At 54.6% G+C, this 11888-nt stretch overlaps 1 protein-coding gene across 2 annotated transcripts in view; it reads right to left on the reverse strand.

Moving 5' to 3' along the window:
* BCL9L (BCL9 like) overlaps positions 1 to 7724 on the reverse strand; it is a 48019-nt gene extending 40295 nt beyond the window's left edge. Inside the window, exon 1 of one of the 2 annotated variants that reach the window (XM_056509879.1) lies at positions 7078 to 7724. The gene's annotated coding sequence lies outside the window, so the exon portion shown is untranslated. The remainder of the gene's footprint in view (positions 1 to 7077) is intronic. The other variant, XM_056509878.1, reaches the window with a different exon arrangement.
* Between the last annotated feature and the right edge of the window lie 4164 nt (positions 7725 to 11888).

Genomic DNA, 11888 nt, shown 5'->3' on the forward strand with positions numbered 1-11888 from the left:
CCACAGTTTCACTTCCCCCTCCCTGCCCAAGAGGCAGGGAACACCAGAGGGAAAGAAACATTTGCTCAAAAGATGTCATGACCAAAGTCCCTCCAAACTGCTCTGCTCTGGGAGGACAGTCAGGAGCTGCTGCCATCGCCCCCACTCCCCCATTGCATCTGGGGGTGGATAGAGCAGAGGAAACTTGCTTGGGCTAGCCCTAGGTCTCCCCAGTTCCTTATGCTCCTTGCCAGAGGAAAGTTCAAACAAGGCTGCACAGAGGCAGGACACAGGCAGCTTTCAGCCCAGTCTAACTGCCACGCTTGAGGCTTGCCTGTGGCCAGACCTGCTCCGTTCAGGTCCTGTCTGGCCCAATCCTCTGCTACAGATCAGCGCTGGAATAAATCCTGCCAAGGAAGTGGTGAAAGCTCCAGTACTGCAGGGGTTTCCACAGCCTTGGCCAGCTTGATGTTGAGAAGAGTTGACCAGAGATGCAGCCCTTCTGCTCAGTTACTATCCTTCAGAGTCCCCATCCAGTTCCTCCCCACCCTGATCAGGGAGACCTACAGTGTGGGTTGTTGGTACCCTTGCCTTTTATAAGCCACTTTTTTATAAGCCAGCATCCTTTCCCAGCTGCAGCCATTCCTGAGGCCTGAAGCCCAGCATGGCAACAGAACAAAGCAACAGTCACTATACCCACTGCTGGAGGCCCTGCCCGTGTGTAGGAGAGTACAGCTATTCATTGATACACAGCTATTTAGCAGGATCTTTCTTCCAAAGAGTATATTAAGATTTTACTTTCTATTAGGAAGAATGCAATGCTTCAGAGTCCCTGCCTGCAGAACCAGGTAACTGATGCAGACCTGACCAGACAGGTACCATGCCTTGGGTGGCAAGTCAAGGAAGACCACTCATGAAGCAAACCTCAGCAAGCAAAGAGAAACAGGACTCCTAATATAAACCCTTAAGAGAAAGTTGGGTATGGCCCTCCAAACAAAGGCACAGCATTCTTGGAGAGCAGCATTTCTCTGCAGGTTGAACACCGGACAAGGACCATTGTGCTCCTTGGAGTACCAGAAGCTCCACTCGGTAGCCAAGGACACAGTTTGCAACTCTGCTGTAATCACAGGAGCCTAGCTTTCCAACTTCAGCTGGGCAAATCTTACTGGAAAACTCAAAGATGCACAGGGCATTGAAGATACTTCAAGAGAGGAGCTCTTGACCTCCATCTTCTCAGAGGAATAGAAAACCCTGCTTATGCCTTGAACAGGAGGCTGAGATCCAGAGAGGCAACAGAGTAGGAATGATGAGCAGGAACTGGGAATCCTGGATTCTGTCCCTAGCTCTGCCACATATTCCCTTCCTGTCTTTGCTTAAGTCACTTCCTTTCACTTTTCCTGCCAGCCTCTACTTTGGGCATAAAAAAAGTGCAAGCCCTTGCTTCTGCAGAGTGCTCAAAACCTCTTCTGTCCTGTGACAGGGCAGAAGATTGCTGTGGCCAGAGGCTGCAAGACACCCAGCATGCAGGAGCCACGCTGCTCACACAAACCCCAACAGAGCCTGGCATTTCCTATGCTTACATTTTGAGAAGCACAGAGCCTGTAAACAGTCAGTGCCACAGAGCATCTTCTACACAAACCATATCCTGGTCCATTCCTCTTCTGGGCTTCAGGAGTAGGAGCTGAGAAAGGAAAAGGAAAGCTGCTCAGCTGACCTGTGATAGAAAGAACAGTGCAACTGAACACAGCATTGCTCTGGACAGCACCCCTTGCAGGGAGGTGGCTGTTAAACCAGTAGCAGCAAGGATGGGGAAGATCCAGCAATATCACAGGCAGGGTTAAAAGGGAAAAAAGCCCACAACAAAATAAAACAGAAAAAAAACTAACCCAACCAGCACCCTGAAGAGACACAATGGTGCAGACGTGCCTGAGGAGCACAGCCCTCCTGCTCTCTAGCAGATCCATCCTGTGGCCTCCCACATACTTGGGGAAGAAAGACGACAAGTAGGCATAGGCAGGAACAAGGAGCACTCTGTGGTTTTGTTCAGTATTTCAGTCCATCTCTCACTCAGGAGGAGCTCTGCTTTGCTTTCCAAGTCTCGCCCTCTCTGGCATGGATCACAAACCTGGCTTCTGGCCCAGGACTTGTCTCCAGCAGCGCTCATCACCAAACAGGGTGACGCCCCACCTCTGGGCACAGCACATAGCAGTCCTAAAGCCATCTTGAGGCTATTACCCCAGCATCAGAAGAGGCTCCCCATTATGCCCCAGCTGGGATTCCAGGCATCCTGAGTCGCAGCTGAAAAATCCAACACCCAAACATAGCTCCAAACTCTTTGGGGGAAGAAAAACCCAGCATCAAGTGCTGTTTTCTCTAGTGACTCCAGCTGAAGCTGCCAGACAAGCTGCCTGCATTGGGGAAGTCCTGTTTCCCAAAGATGCCTGGGCATAGCTTGCAGGTTCCTCTGCCTAAAGCTGCCCAGAAAGATGCAGCAGGATGATGCCAGGCAAAGGCATTGCCCTCCCATCACAGGCAGTGGAAAAGGGGATGGAAACCTCAACCCAATGCACCCATCTGACAATCCAGCAAGGATACCGGGATACAGGGAAGCCACCTGTGCCCAAGTACCAGCAGCTGTCAAAGAACCAGACCACCTCTTCAAAAAGAGCTGAGCAAGTGGGAAGCAGGCTCCATTGCACTGACTGTGCCTAGCATGGACACACACTCAGAAAGAGCAGAACAGGTTCCCGTTTCTCTCTTCGAGGCCCTGCAGCCCATTATCCTCTCACTGGTTTCTCCAGTGCAGGATTGTAGCTGGCATCAAGGCAACCCTGTTTATTTCAGAGTCATATTTGTCTTAGATGGCCCATCCCATACTTTGGAAGAGGAGCAGCAGCAGCATCAGGTCCAGGCCTAGGCTCAGGCCCACGCAAGCAGGACTTGGAGCCCATCAGGATGCCCAACAGCAGCACACCCATTTCCAAGGCTTGGTACAGGTTTCAGATAGCCAGGCCAAGACAACCCATGCTCCATCTTCCTGCCAAGCTATGGCCCAGGCTGCCCTGGGGACCAGCAAGCGCTGATCTGCTGGCCAAGGATGCAAGGAGCGAGCAGGACTCCTGGCAAGCTGTCTCTCCATAGAATGGCTCCCTCTTAAATCAGAAGGAGTGCCAGTGACACTAAGTGCTCCCCCTACACGACCTCCTGCGAGCATAAACCTGTGGCAATGCAAACGCCATCGGAAACCAGTCCCAATTAGAACAAAATCCGTCATCCTCTCCACTTTGAGTTTCATAGAAGATCAGGTAGAAAGAAAACAAAACCAGTTCCCTGTTCCCAGGAAGGGTCTGATGCTAAGCAGATGACCTACAACAGGCACCACAGAAGAAGGAAGGGTGCCTCTCATCCATGCCATGTGGTTAGGCTGGTGCTGCCTCCCCAGGAGAGGCTGACAAAGTGCAAAATACAGAACAGAAATCTTGCCCACCAATCTCCAGTAACAGTTCCTGGGTACCTTCCACTCAGGGCTGCCAGAGGCAGTGAGTGAAGAAGCCAGACCAAAGCAGCAAGGACTGGCTGACTGGAAATCAGCACACAACTTCAAAGCAGAAGTCAAGAAGAACTGAGGAATATTACTGTGGCCATCCTCACAATCTGCACCACACAGAGCTGCTGAAGATGCACAACTGAGAAGCAAAGCAGCCAAAACACTTCCTAGGCCCCTTGCTTCAAGACAGGTGTATTTTTCCACAACTTCAGCTCTATGAGAAAACTCATAGGGTAACTAAATCTCACGGAGATCAACTACATAAAGTCAGAATCCACAGCTCCCACTACTCTCTGGAAACACAGGACCACACATGAGATCACCAGAAAATGCATTTGCCAGTCAACATTTTCCTGGGAGGAAATGAGAGCCGACTGACACCAAGTCCTGACCTGCATTAGATTCTGATTTTCCAGAAAAGCCATGCTGGCAATCTTCCTCGCTGATACAGCTTAAATAACACTGACAAAATATTGCTGCATCTGTACATCATATCACTATGATACCTCTACCATGCATTATATTATATACCCATGCATCTAGTCAAACACAGCACAAATCTCCTATGTGCCCTCTGTCCTACCCCCCATGCCCACCCCCCCAGCCACTGGCACAATGCTGGGTCTCAGCCAAAAGAGAAACAGCATGAGAAAAATGACATTTTCAGAGCAAGCTCAGGGCTTCTGCCGGGCTAAGGCTGTTGGGGGACAGCCAGACATCCCTGGGAGGAGGTAGAAACAGAAGCTCAGGAGCAGGCTTACAGGTGGAACAGACTGCTGATGCATTCTCATACAGGAACAGCAAACTTGGGCTTTTCCACACGGGACTTATTCTCCCAGAAGAGACCAACTTGAGAGATCTGTCAGGCACGGTATTTAAAACTGGATGGAGCCCTAAGGAATTAAGTGCTGAAAGCCAGCCTGTGCCATCTCCAGGAAATGACTAGACCTGAGCAGATTAAAACCCATTACAGCAGCACATCTGGACATCTGAGGAACACAGACACATCCTCGAGTGCTCTGACCGCTAAGAACTCTCCCTCCTAGCAGTAGCAAAGCCTAATGCAATCACCTGAGACAAGGCAAAGAAGCAAGTGCTGTTCTGACGCCAGTTGTGAACAGGACACTGTAGTGACAAGAGATGGGGCTGAAAGAGACAGAAAACAAACCCAGGGCCCATGCTGGGACCCTGAAACCAGCTGAAGAGTAACAAAGAGCAACATCTCTACAGCAGTAAGAACCAGCCACTGGCTGGGACACAGCTGATGTTCATAGAGGGAACCAAGAGCCTCCTCTCCAGCTGCCCCTCCTTCCCACATCTCTCCACACAGCAAGCACTGACAGAAGGGAAAGCACTCACAGCGTTCTGCAGGAGCAAACAGCAGGGGAGAGAAGTTTTTTTCTCCCTAAAACTGCAAGTATGGAGGACATGATGCCAGCTGGGTTGACAACTTGATAGAAAAGTCTAAGGCTGAATTGAGCTTGGACCTCAGAAACTCCAGGCCAGTATGAGCAAAGTCCACAGCTCGTGGGCTGGAGTCAGCCTGGAACTAAAGTGCAACTCCAGCACATCCTTGGCAGCTGCCCTGGAGCAGCACAGCCCAGTGAGCTTGCTATGTCCAGCTCTCTAATGGCCCAGTTGCTTCATGAAGCTGTCTGTCCCCTCTGTCACAATGGCTGGGGAATCACCTACTAACAGCAACACAGTGAGATGTAAAAGGGCTTAAAAGTACAAAACACAACTATTTTACTTTCCTCAACTAAACAGCAACAGTGGTTTCTAGTTTCTAAGTAGGCTTTCCTTTAGCTGCTGCCTGTTTACTTCTTTCCAGTGGCAGAGATCTGGAAAGAGGAAATAGACTTTCATGGGGAAGGAGACACAGTAATACCTACAACACTGCACGGCAGAAAATACAATGAAATGCATTTTCTAGGTAATGAAGATGCTGGTCAGGGTGTTAAGGAGCAACCAATCCCACCATCTGATGAGCTAAAATGGCAACACACACATTAAAAAACAAACAAAAAGGTTCTTCAGCACTTAGGTTTTGTATGCTCTGGAAAAAGTCCCAATGGAGCAGACAGCTGTTGTACAGACAGCACACTGATACTCTCATCTTTCCACCAAGGAGAATCAGGCAGCAATGGACATTTTTGCAGCAGTACCAGCCTTGGGTGTGTAGTACATACCCATGTGTGGTGGCAGGCATCATTATCACAGGCACCAGAGTCAAAGGAGGTCTTGATTCAGCACCAATACAGCCTTGCCAAGTGACCTTGGGGAAATCACTTCCTCGGTGACTCACTGTTCTTATCCCTCCTGCTACCAAAGTAGCAAAGCAAGGTACACAAACAACCCCTGTATGTGACTGATGGATGGAAGGAGTTGCATGTCATTACTGCATGCCTGGCATGAAACTGCATTTCGGCAGGGTAATGAGTGGTAGCCACGTTCTCAGAGCAGATCCTGCAGGTGGAGAGTACGCAGCTAAGGCTCCTGTAGCATCACTCCACAGCCAAAGGTGCATGGCTGTCCTCTGCCATGCCGCCTGCAGCCGTTTGCCTGGCCGAGCCAGGACACAAGTGGATGCAGCCTGACACCCTGTCAAACAGAGCTGCCCCCGAGGCGTGCAGACACTGCCACACACAACACAACAGCCTGCCCTGTCATGTAGCATTACTTATGTGCTCAGATATGCATCCTACTCGCATTTCTATTCCAGCAAGTGGTTGCTAGCAGAGCAGGGCTGGAACAAGTTCACCACCTGCTAAAGATATGTCCCTAATACAATGCAGGGGAGGTTTCGTTACATCAATTCCTTTCTGTGCAAGTAAAATACATATGTACATGTGGTGTTTCTCTCATTTTTCTTCCAAGCTGACCACATGCCTAATTTATCTCAACAGGGAACTGAAGTCTATCAAGTTGAGAGAGTAGAGGTCCCCCCGACAGTTAGGATGGGCCCTGACAGGAGTGTTTGTTTAAACCCCAGGTGAAACGTGGCGAGCTCCCATCCTCCCTGAGGCTTTAACAGCACCATAACGTTAACGTCTTGCAAAATCCAGACCAGCTCCGGTAAAACCACACGCAACCTCAGTAAGTTCTTTGCACCTAGAGAAAAGCCCCAGTCGAGGCACTTTTGTCCTCGAGGAATCGCCCGCGGCCGCAGCAGCGATGGATGACAAGAACCTGGGAAGAGCGGTCCCCAGGATGTGAGAGCGAAAAACGGGAAGGGTCCCGCGGCCCAGGGACAATGTCCAAGACAAGCGGGGACACTGACAGCTCATCCCCAGCTCGGCGGGTAGGCCGAGCCGAGGCCGGCGCCGTCCTCCCGGCAAGTTATCGCCGCCCTCGGGAGCGGCGGCACGGCGGCTAGCCCCGACTCTCGGGCTCGGACGGCGGCTCCCGGCCGCCCCTCCAGCCGGATGACAGCCGCGAGGCGGGCCCGGCTGCACGGGCAAGGGGTCGGTGCGGGGGCGGCGCGGAGCCCCGGCTCCCCCCCGGGGCGGAACAATGGGACGGCGGCTGCCAGGGCCTGGCGGGGCACTCACCTCGGCGGCGGCGGAGCGGCTCAGGGTAGGCCGGGAGAGCCCGCCGGGGCGGCGCGGCGGGGCTCCGCGGGCTGCTGGGGGCCGGCCAGCGGCGCGGGGCCGGCGGCGCGGGCCGCGCTCATGGCTCGGCCGCCCGCCGCAGGGCTCGGGGTCGGGGCCGCTGCCGGCGGCACCCCCCGCCCCGCCGCGCCGCTCCTTCCGCCGACCGAGCCGGCGGCTCCAGCCCGCGCCCGCCGGCGGGGGTGGACGTCCGGCCGCGGCGAGCCCCGGCTGCCCGCCCGGCCCCGAGCCGCGGACGGCTTCCCCGCGCTGCGGCGGGCGGCCGGGCGCGGGCGGCGGGGAGCGGAGCCGGCGGGCGCGGCGGCCCGGGCGCGGGCGGGGGCGCCGTGGCGAGGTCGAGGCGCTGCGGGCCGAGTGCTCCTTTCTCCGCCGGAGCCTGAATAATCATTTGGAGAAACAGGATCATTCACTTTCCTCCGAGCCGGAGCCAGGCGCTGCCCTGTCAAAATAAAAGCCCCGCGCGCCGATTAACCGCTTCCTGGTCGCGGGCGCCCCGCCGGCCGCTCAGCGGCGCCGTGCGCGACCGGCACCGCCGCCGGGGACCGGGGTCGGCGCTGCCGCCAGTTTCGGGCCTCCCGCGGTGAGAGACCGGCGCCCCGCGAGTGACCATCGAGGTGTCGCACACCTACGAGTCTCACAGACACGTACGCTATGGCACACGGGTCTCGGCACCGCCGGGACCGGCAGAATTGTATCCCACTCCCCGCGAAAGCACGGGGACTGCTCCTGCTGAGCATCCTTCTGCGCTTTATCATCCGAAACACCGGCATGCGAGGCACCCATTCTGCTCGGACCGACACCCTGCGTGTCCTGCTCTCGAGCCTCACTGTGCCGGGGCGGTCCCAGACCGTCTCCCTCTTTGCCGCATCTTTCAGAGCCCGTGCGGAACTGGACTTCGATCATGCTTGTGGGTCACTTCTAACTCAGGATATTTTGTAATTCTATGCACAAGGCACAAGGACTAGCTCCAGCCCTTGAGAATGGCAGCATGTTATTATCTTCAGCATTAAGTTTTCCAGGCATTAACCACCCTCCTGTCCTGAACAACAGACTCCACGGACGGGAACCGCACAGTGCACATGCAGACCAGGCTGTGGAGGCAACCCGCCCGTTCCCAGGCGATGCCACCAGCATCCTAACCAGGACGTGTCACCTTCCTGCCTGAAGCGCACCGACAGCCCAGCAGTGGGGCTGGAGGCAGGGACCACTTGGCAGCATCCCCAGAGTTGCAGAGCTCAAGGTGATGTGGGGACAAGCAGTGCAGCTTCACTGACAGGAAGCAGCGACCTCGGTTGAAAATTAACACAAGCCTCGCCCCTCCGCTCGCATCCGCAGCGCCCGAAGCGGGCGGAGGAGCCGGCCTGCCCCGGGAGCGAAGGCGGGAACGGCGGGGAGGGGATGGGGGACAGGGATGGGGGTGTCAGCGCCCCCTGCCGGGGCGGGGATGATTTCCCGGTGGGGCGGGACAGCGAGCGCGCGGCCCCGGCCCGAGCCCCGCCCCGCCGAGCGCCGGCACCGGCAGCAGCGAGCGCCCGGCCCCGCCCCGCCGAGCCCCGGCACCGGCAGCAGGGAGAGCCCGGCCCCGCCCCGCCGAGCCCCGGCACCGGCAGCAGGGAGAGCCCGGCCCCGCCGAGCCCCGGCACCGGCACGGGCAGCAGCGGCGCTTAGCTCGCCACGGGCAGGCAGGAGGGGCTGGCGGTGAAACCCCGGACGCCGCCGTTCCCCAGGGGCAGATGAGGGGGATGCGGCGGAGCCCTCCCGTTCCCCATGGCAAGACGGTGCTGCAGCGAGGCCCGGCGAGGAGCGACGAGTGCCGAAGGAGGGAAGGAGGGAGAAGCGCCGGCCGCTTCCAACCCCAGTTGGAAGGACGCGACATCAGTCTTTGCAGGTGCCTCTTTGGCACTGGAACAGGGTGGCTTTGCCCGTTTGCAGAAGTGCCTGAGGAAAACACCCGAGGCCGAGGCAGACGGAAGGGGCGGTGGTGGATGTTCTGCGTTTTACCTCGGGGGCCGCACTCTGTACGAGTGGGCAGGCACTGGGAACCCCTTTGCATCGAGCATCGTTTGCTTACACTAGCCACCCAAGGGAGATGTACTCTTTCGGGGAAGTGCTGAGATCCTGTATCTCCCTGCCTCTTTGGTGAGCTCCCAACTGTCTCATCAGCAAGCAGTGACGCATTTTCACACTTTCCTCCTTCCCAGTAACTGCACTGGGCTCGTGTCCCTACAGGCAGCATGCACAGGCGCAGTGGGTTATAAACGGTGCCCAGCCACCACTGTTTGGCATGACAGCTCAGTGCCAGAGGCAGACAGGCAGTTCTTTCCCTCCAGCCAGGTGTGGTGCGTAGGGGACACATGCAACCATCTGTGCTCTAGGTCCTCTGGCTGCCTCTCTCTTCCTGCTCATTCCCTGCAACCTTCTGGGCTTTCTACATCACAGCCCTTCACATCTCTCCCAGCCTGCACACATGAAAGTGGCAAAGCAAGACTGGGAAAGGTCAGCAAGAGGACCAGCCACTGCTGGTTCAACAGAGCCTGCTGGTTTCAGAGCCTCTACATTTAATTAATGTCTGCGAGGCTAGCTACCCTCCCTGCACTTGATGATGACTCCCAGTCTCCCCTTCCCTCCTCTATAATTATGCCTATGCTAGGAGAGACAAGATAGGGGAAGAGATGGTGAAACAGATTCCTTGGAGCTCCTCAAAGCCTCTCTCTGCCAAAGCCACCACCACAGCAGCAGCTCATCCCAGGAGCTGCCTGGTACAGCAGCACCTTAGCAAGCTTCAGCCAAGATGCCCAGACTTGGCTGTTACCTGTTCTTCCCTTGCATGAGGTTTTCCTTTGAACCACAAAACTTACATACAACATACAAAACAGAAAAGTCTCCCACACTAGCTAAGGACCAAGAAGGAGCCATCTGTGACAGTGACTCCAGCCTTCCCTGGGAAGAACTGGGACTGACCACCCAGAAGTTCCTGACACATCTTACCTCTGTGGGATGCAGAGAATACAGGGTCAGAAGGATTGGCCTTGTCCTGTCATGTTTTGCCAACGAGGACGTATGGAGTAGATGGAAGCTGGTCTTAAGCTATGTCCAAGGCTCTGGGACTTATTCATTCCCACTGACTCTCCAGAACACGAGCCCTAAGCTCAGACCTTCACAAGACCCCTGTGGGCAAGGCCCTCATTATACTTACAAATATGATTAATTAGGTCCAATTAGCAGTACTGGAATTAATTATGTGACTCACATTTAGCTGGGGCTGCCTCTTTGCAAAGTATTTCCCCAGTGGATCACTCCAGCAGATCCTCAGCAGAGGCCCCAGAGATAGAAAAGACCAGACAAATTGTGCTGAAGGAAACCAGTCTGGGGCTGTGAAACACCTGTTTTTGGAGCAGCTCTCTGTTTTGCTGATCCACATAGCTATGGAGCAGGGAGCTGGTGGCAGTCCAGCATTAAATCCACAGACCTGGTACACAGATTCATCCAGTATTCTCCCACAGAAAGACAATGGTCCAGCAAGAAGATGGAAGAGGCTATGTTGCCTGAGGTAGATTCAGGCTTAAAAACCTCTTTTCATCTCTTCCCATGCTATTCTCTGTTCTGCCCATCCCTATGCAGACTCCTTGCCAAAGAGTCCTTTTCTTCTGCTCAGACACTAGCACAGATTCTGTCCCATAGCTTTACAAGTGCCTGATGTGTTTCATCTCCCTTGGACTGCTTTGCAAGGTCTCAATCCCACTTCTGTTTTGGTGGCTGTACAAAGCCATTGCTCAGGGAAAAGGGAAAAAAGCCTAGGAGAGACCCCAGGTCTGCACCCAACTCTGCAGTCAGCTGGGGAAGAATGGGTTCCTTCATTTCATGCTCACTGGAGTTTGAGCAGGGCAGCCACCAGCAGCAGGCCACTGCAAGGAGCCTGTACTATCTTTTCCATTACTGCAGCTGCTAGGCAGCCTGTGTCATTATCTAGATGGACCAGACAGAATCAGAAGTGCGCAGTTTGATTTCTCCTTTTAAACAGGATTACCTTTCCTTATTAACTATCCCATCTCCAGCAGACCAAGACTGTTCGTCCACTGCAGTCAAAAGAAACTCAGAAGCTCACAGACAACACATGAAGCAATGCAGCCAGCCAGAGTCTCCTGTTTAGCATCCTCACACTAAAGCTGGGCACTGGCCCCCTCCATATGCTGGGATTTTCTTTTGCTGCAGTCCTAAAGGCAAAACACAGCCTGCACTGAGGTACTGAGGGAGAATTTAACTAAACTGAGACATCTTCTTTCCAAATGAAAATATGCTGCTGCAGCTACAGCATGGCAGACAGACCATCATCTAGCAAAGACAAACTCCTGATATGGTTCCAGGATCACAATGACACCAAGACTCAGCAGCCCGGATGCCTTGCTATTGCTGCGATGCCTGACCCATTCCCAATGCCTGCATGGGTGCAGGCAGGATGCAGCTCTTCAAGTCTTCTTCCCTTCTTTTTACTCCTGTACACCCTGAATGCCAGCCTTATCCTCCCAAAACCTCAGATGCTAACTGCAGCCCTAGGGAAATGATCTTAGGTCCACATAGCGTTGATGTTGCTGGAATCCTGGCATGGGGTATGAGCTTCACTCCTGTTGCAACTGCCTAGCGTCAGATGGTCTTTGTTACCTGCTCTAGGTGTGTTGGACTGCTCTGCGTGGGGCCCTGCGTGGGGCTGTCCCTGATCTTGGGACACTGCTGCCGTCCAGAGCAGGCCCTGC

Source organism: Oenanthe melanoleuca, chromosome 24, assembly GCF_029582105.1.
Source record: "Oenanthe melanoleuca isolate GR-GAL-2019-014 chromosome 24, OMel1.0, whole genome shotgun sequence".
Lineage (NCBI taxonomy): Eukaryota > Metazoa > Chordata > Aves > Passeriformes > Muscicapidae > Oenanthe > Oenanthe melanoleuca.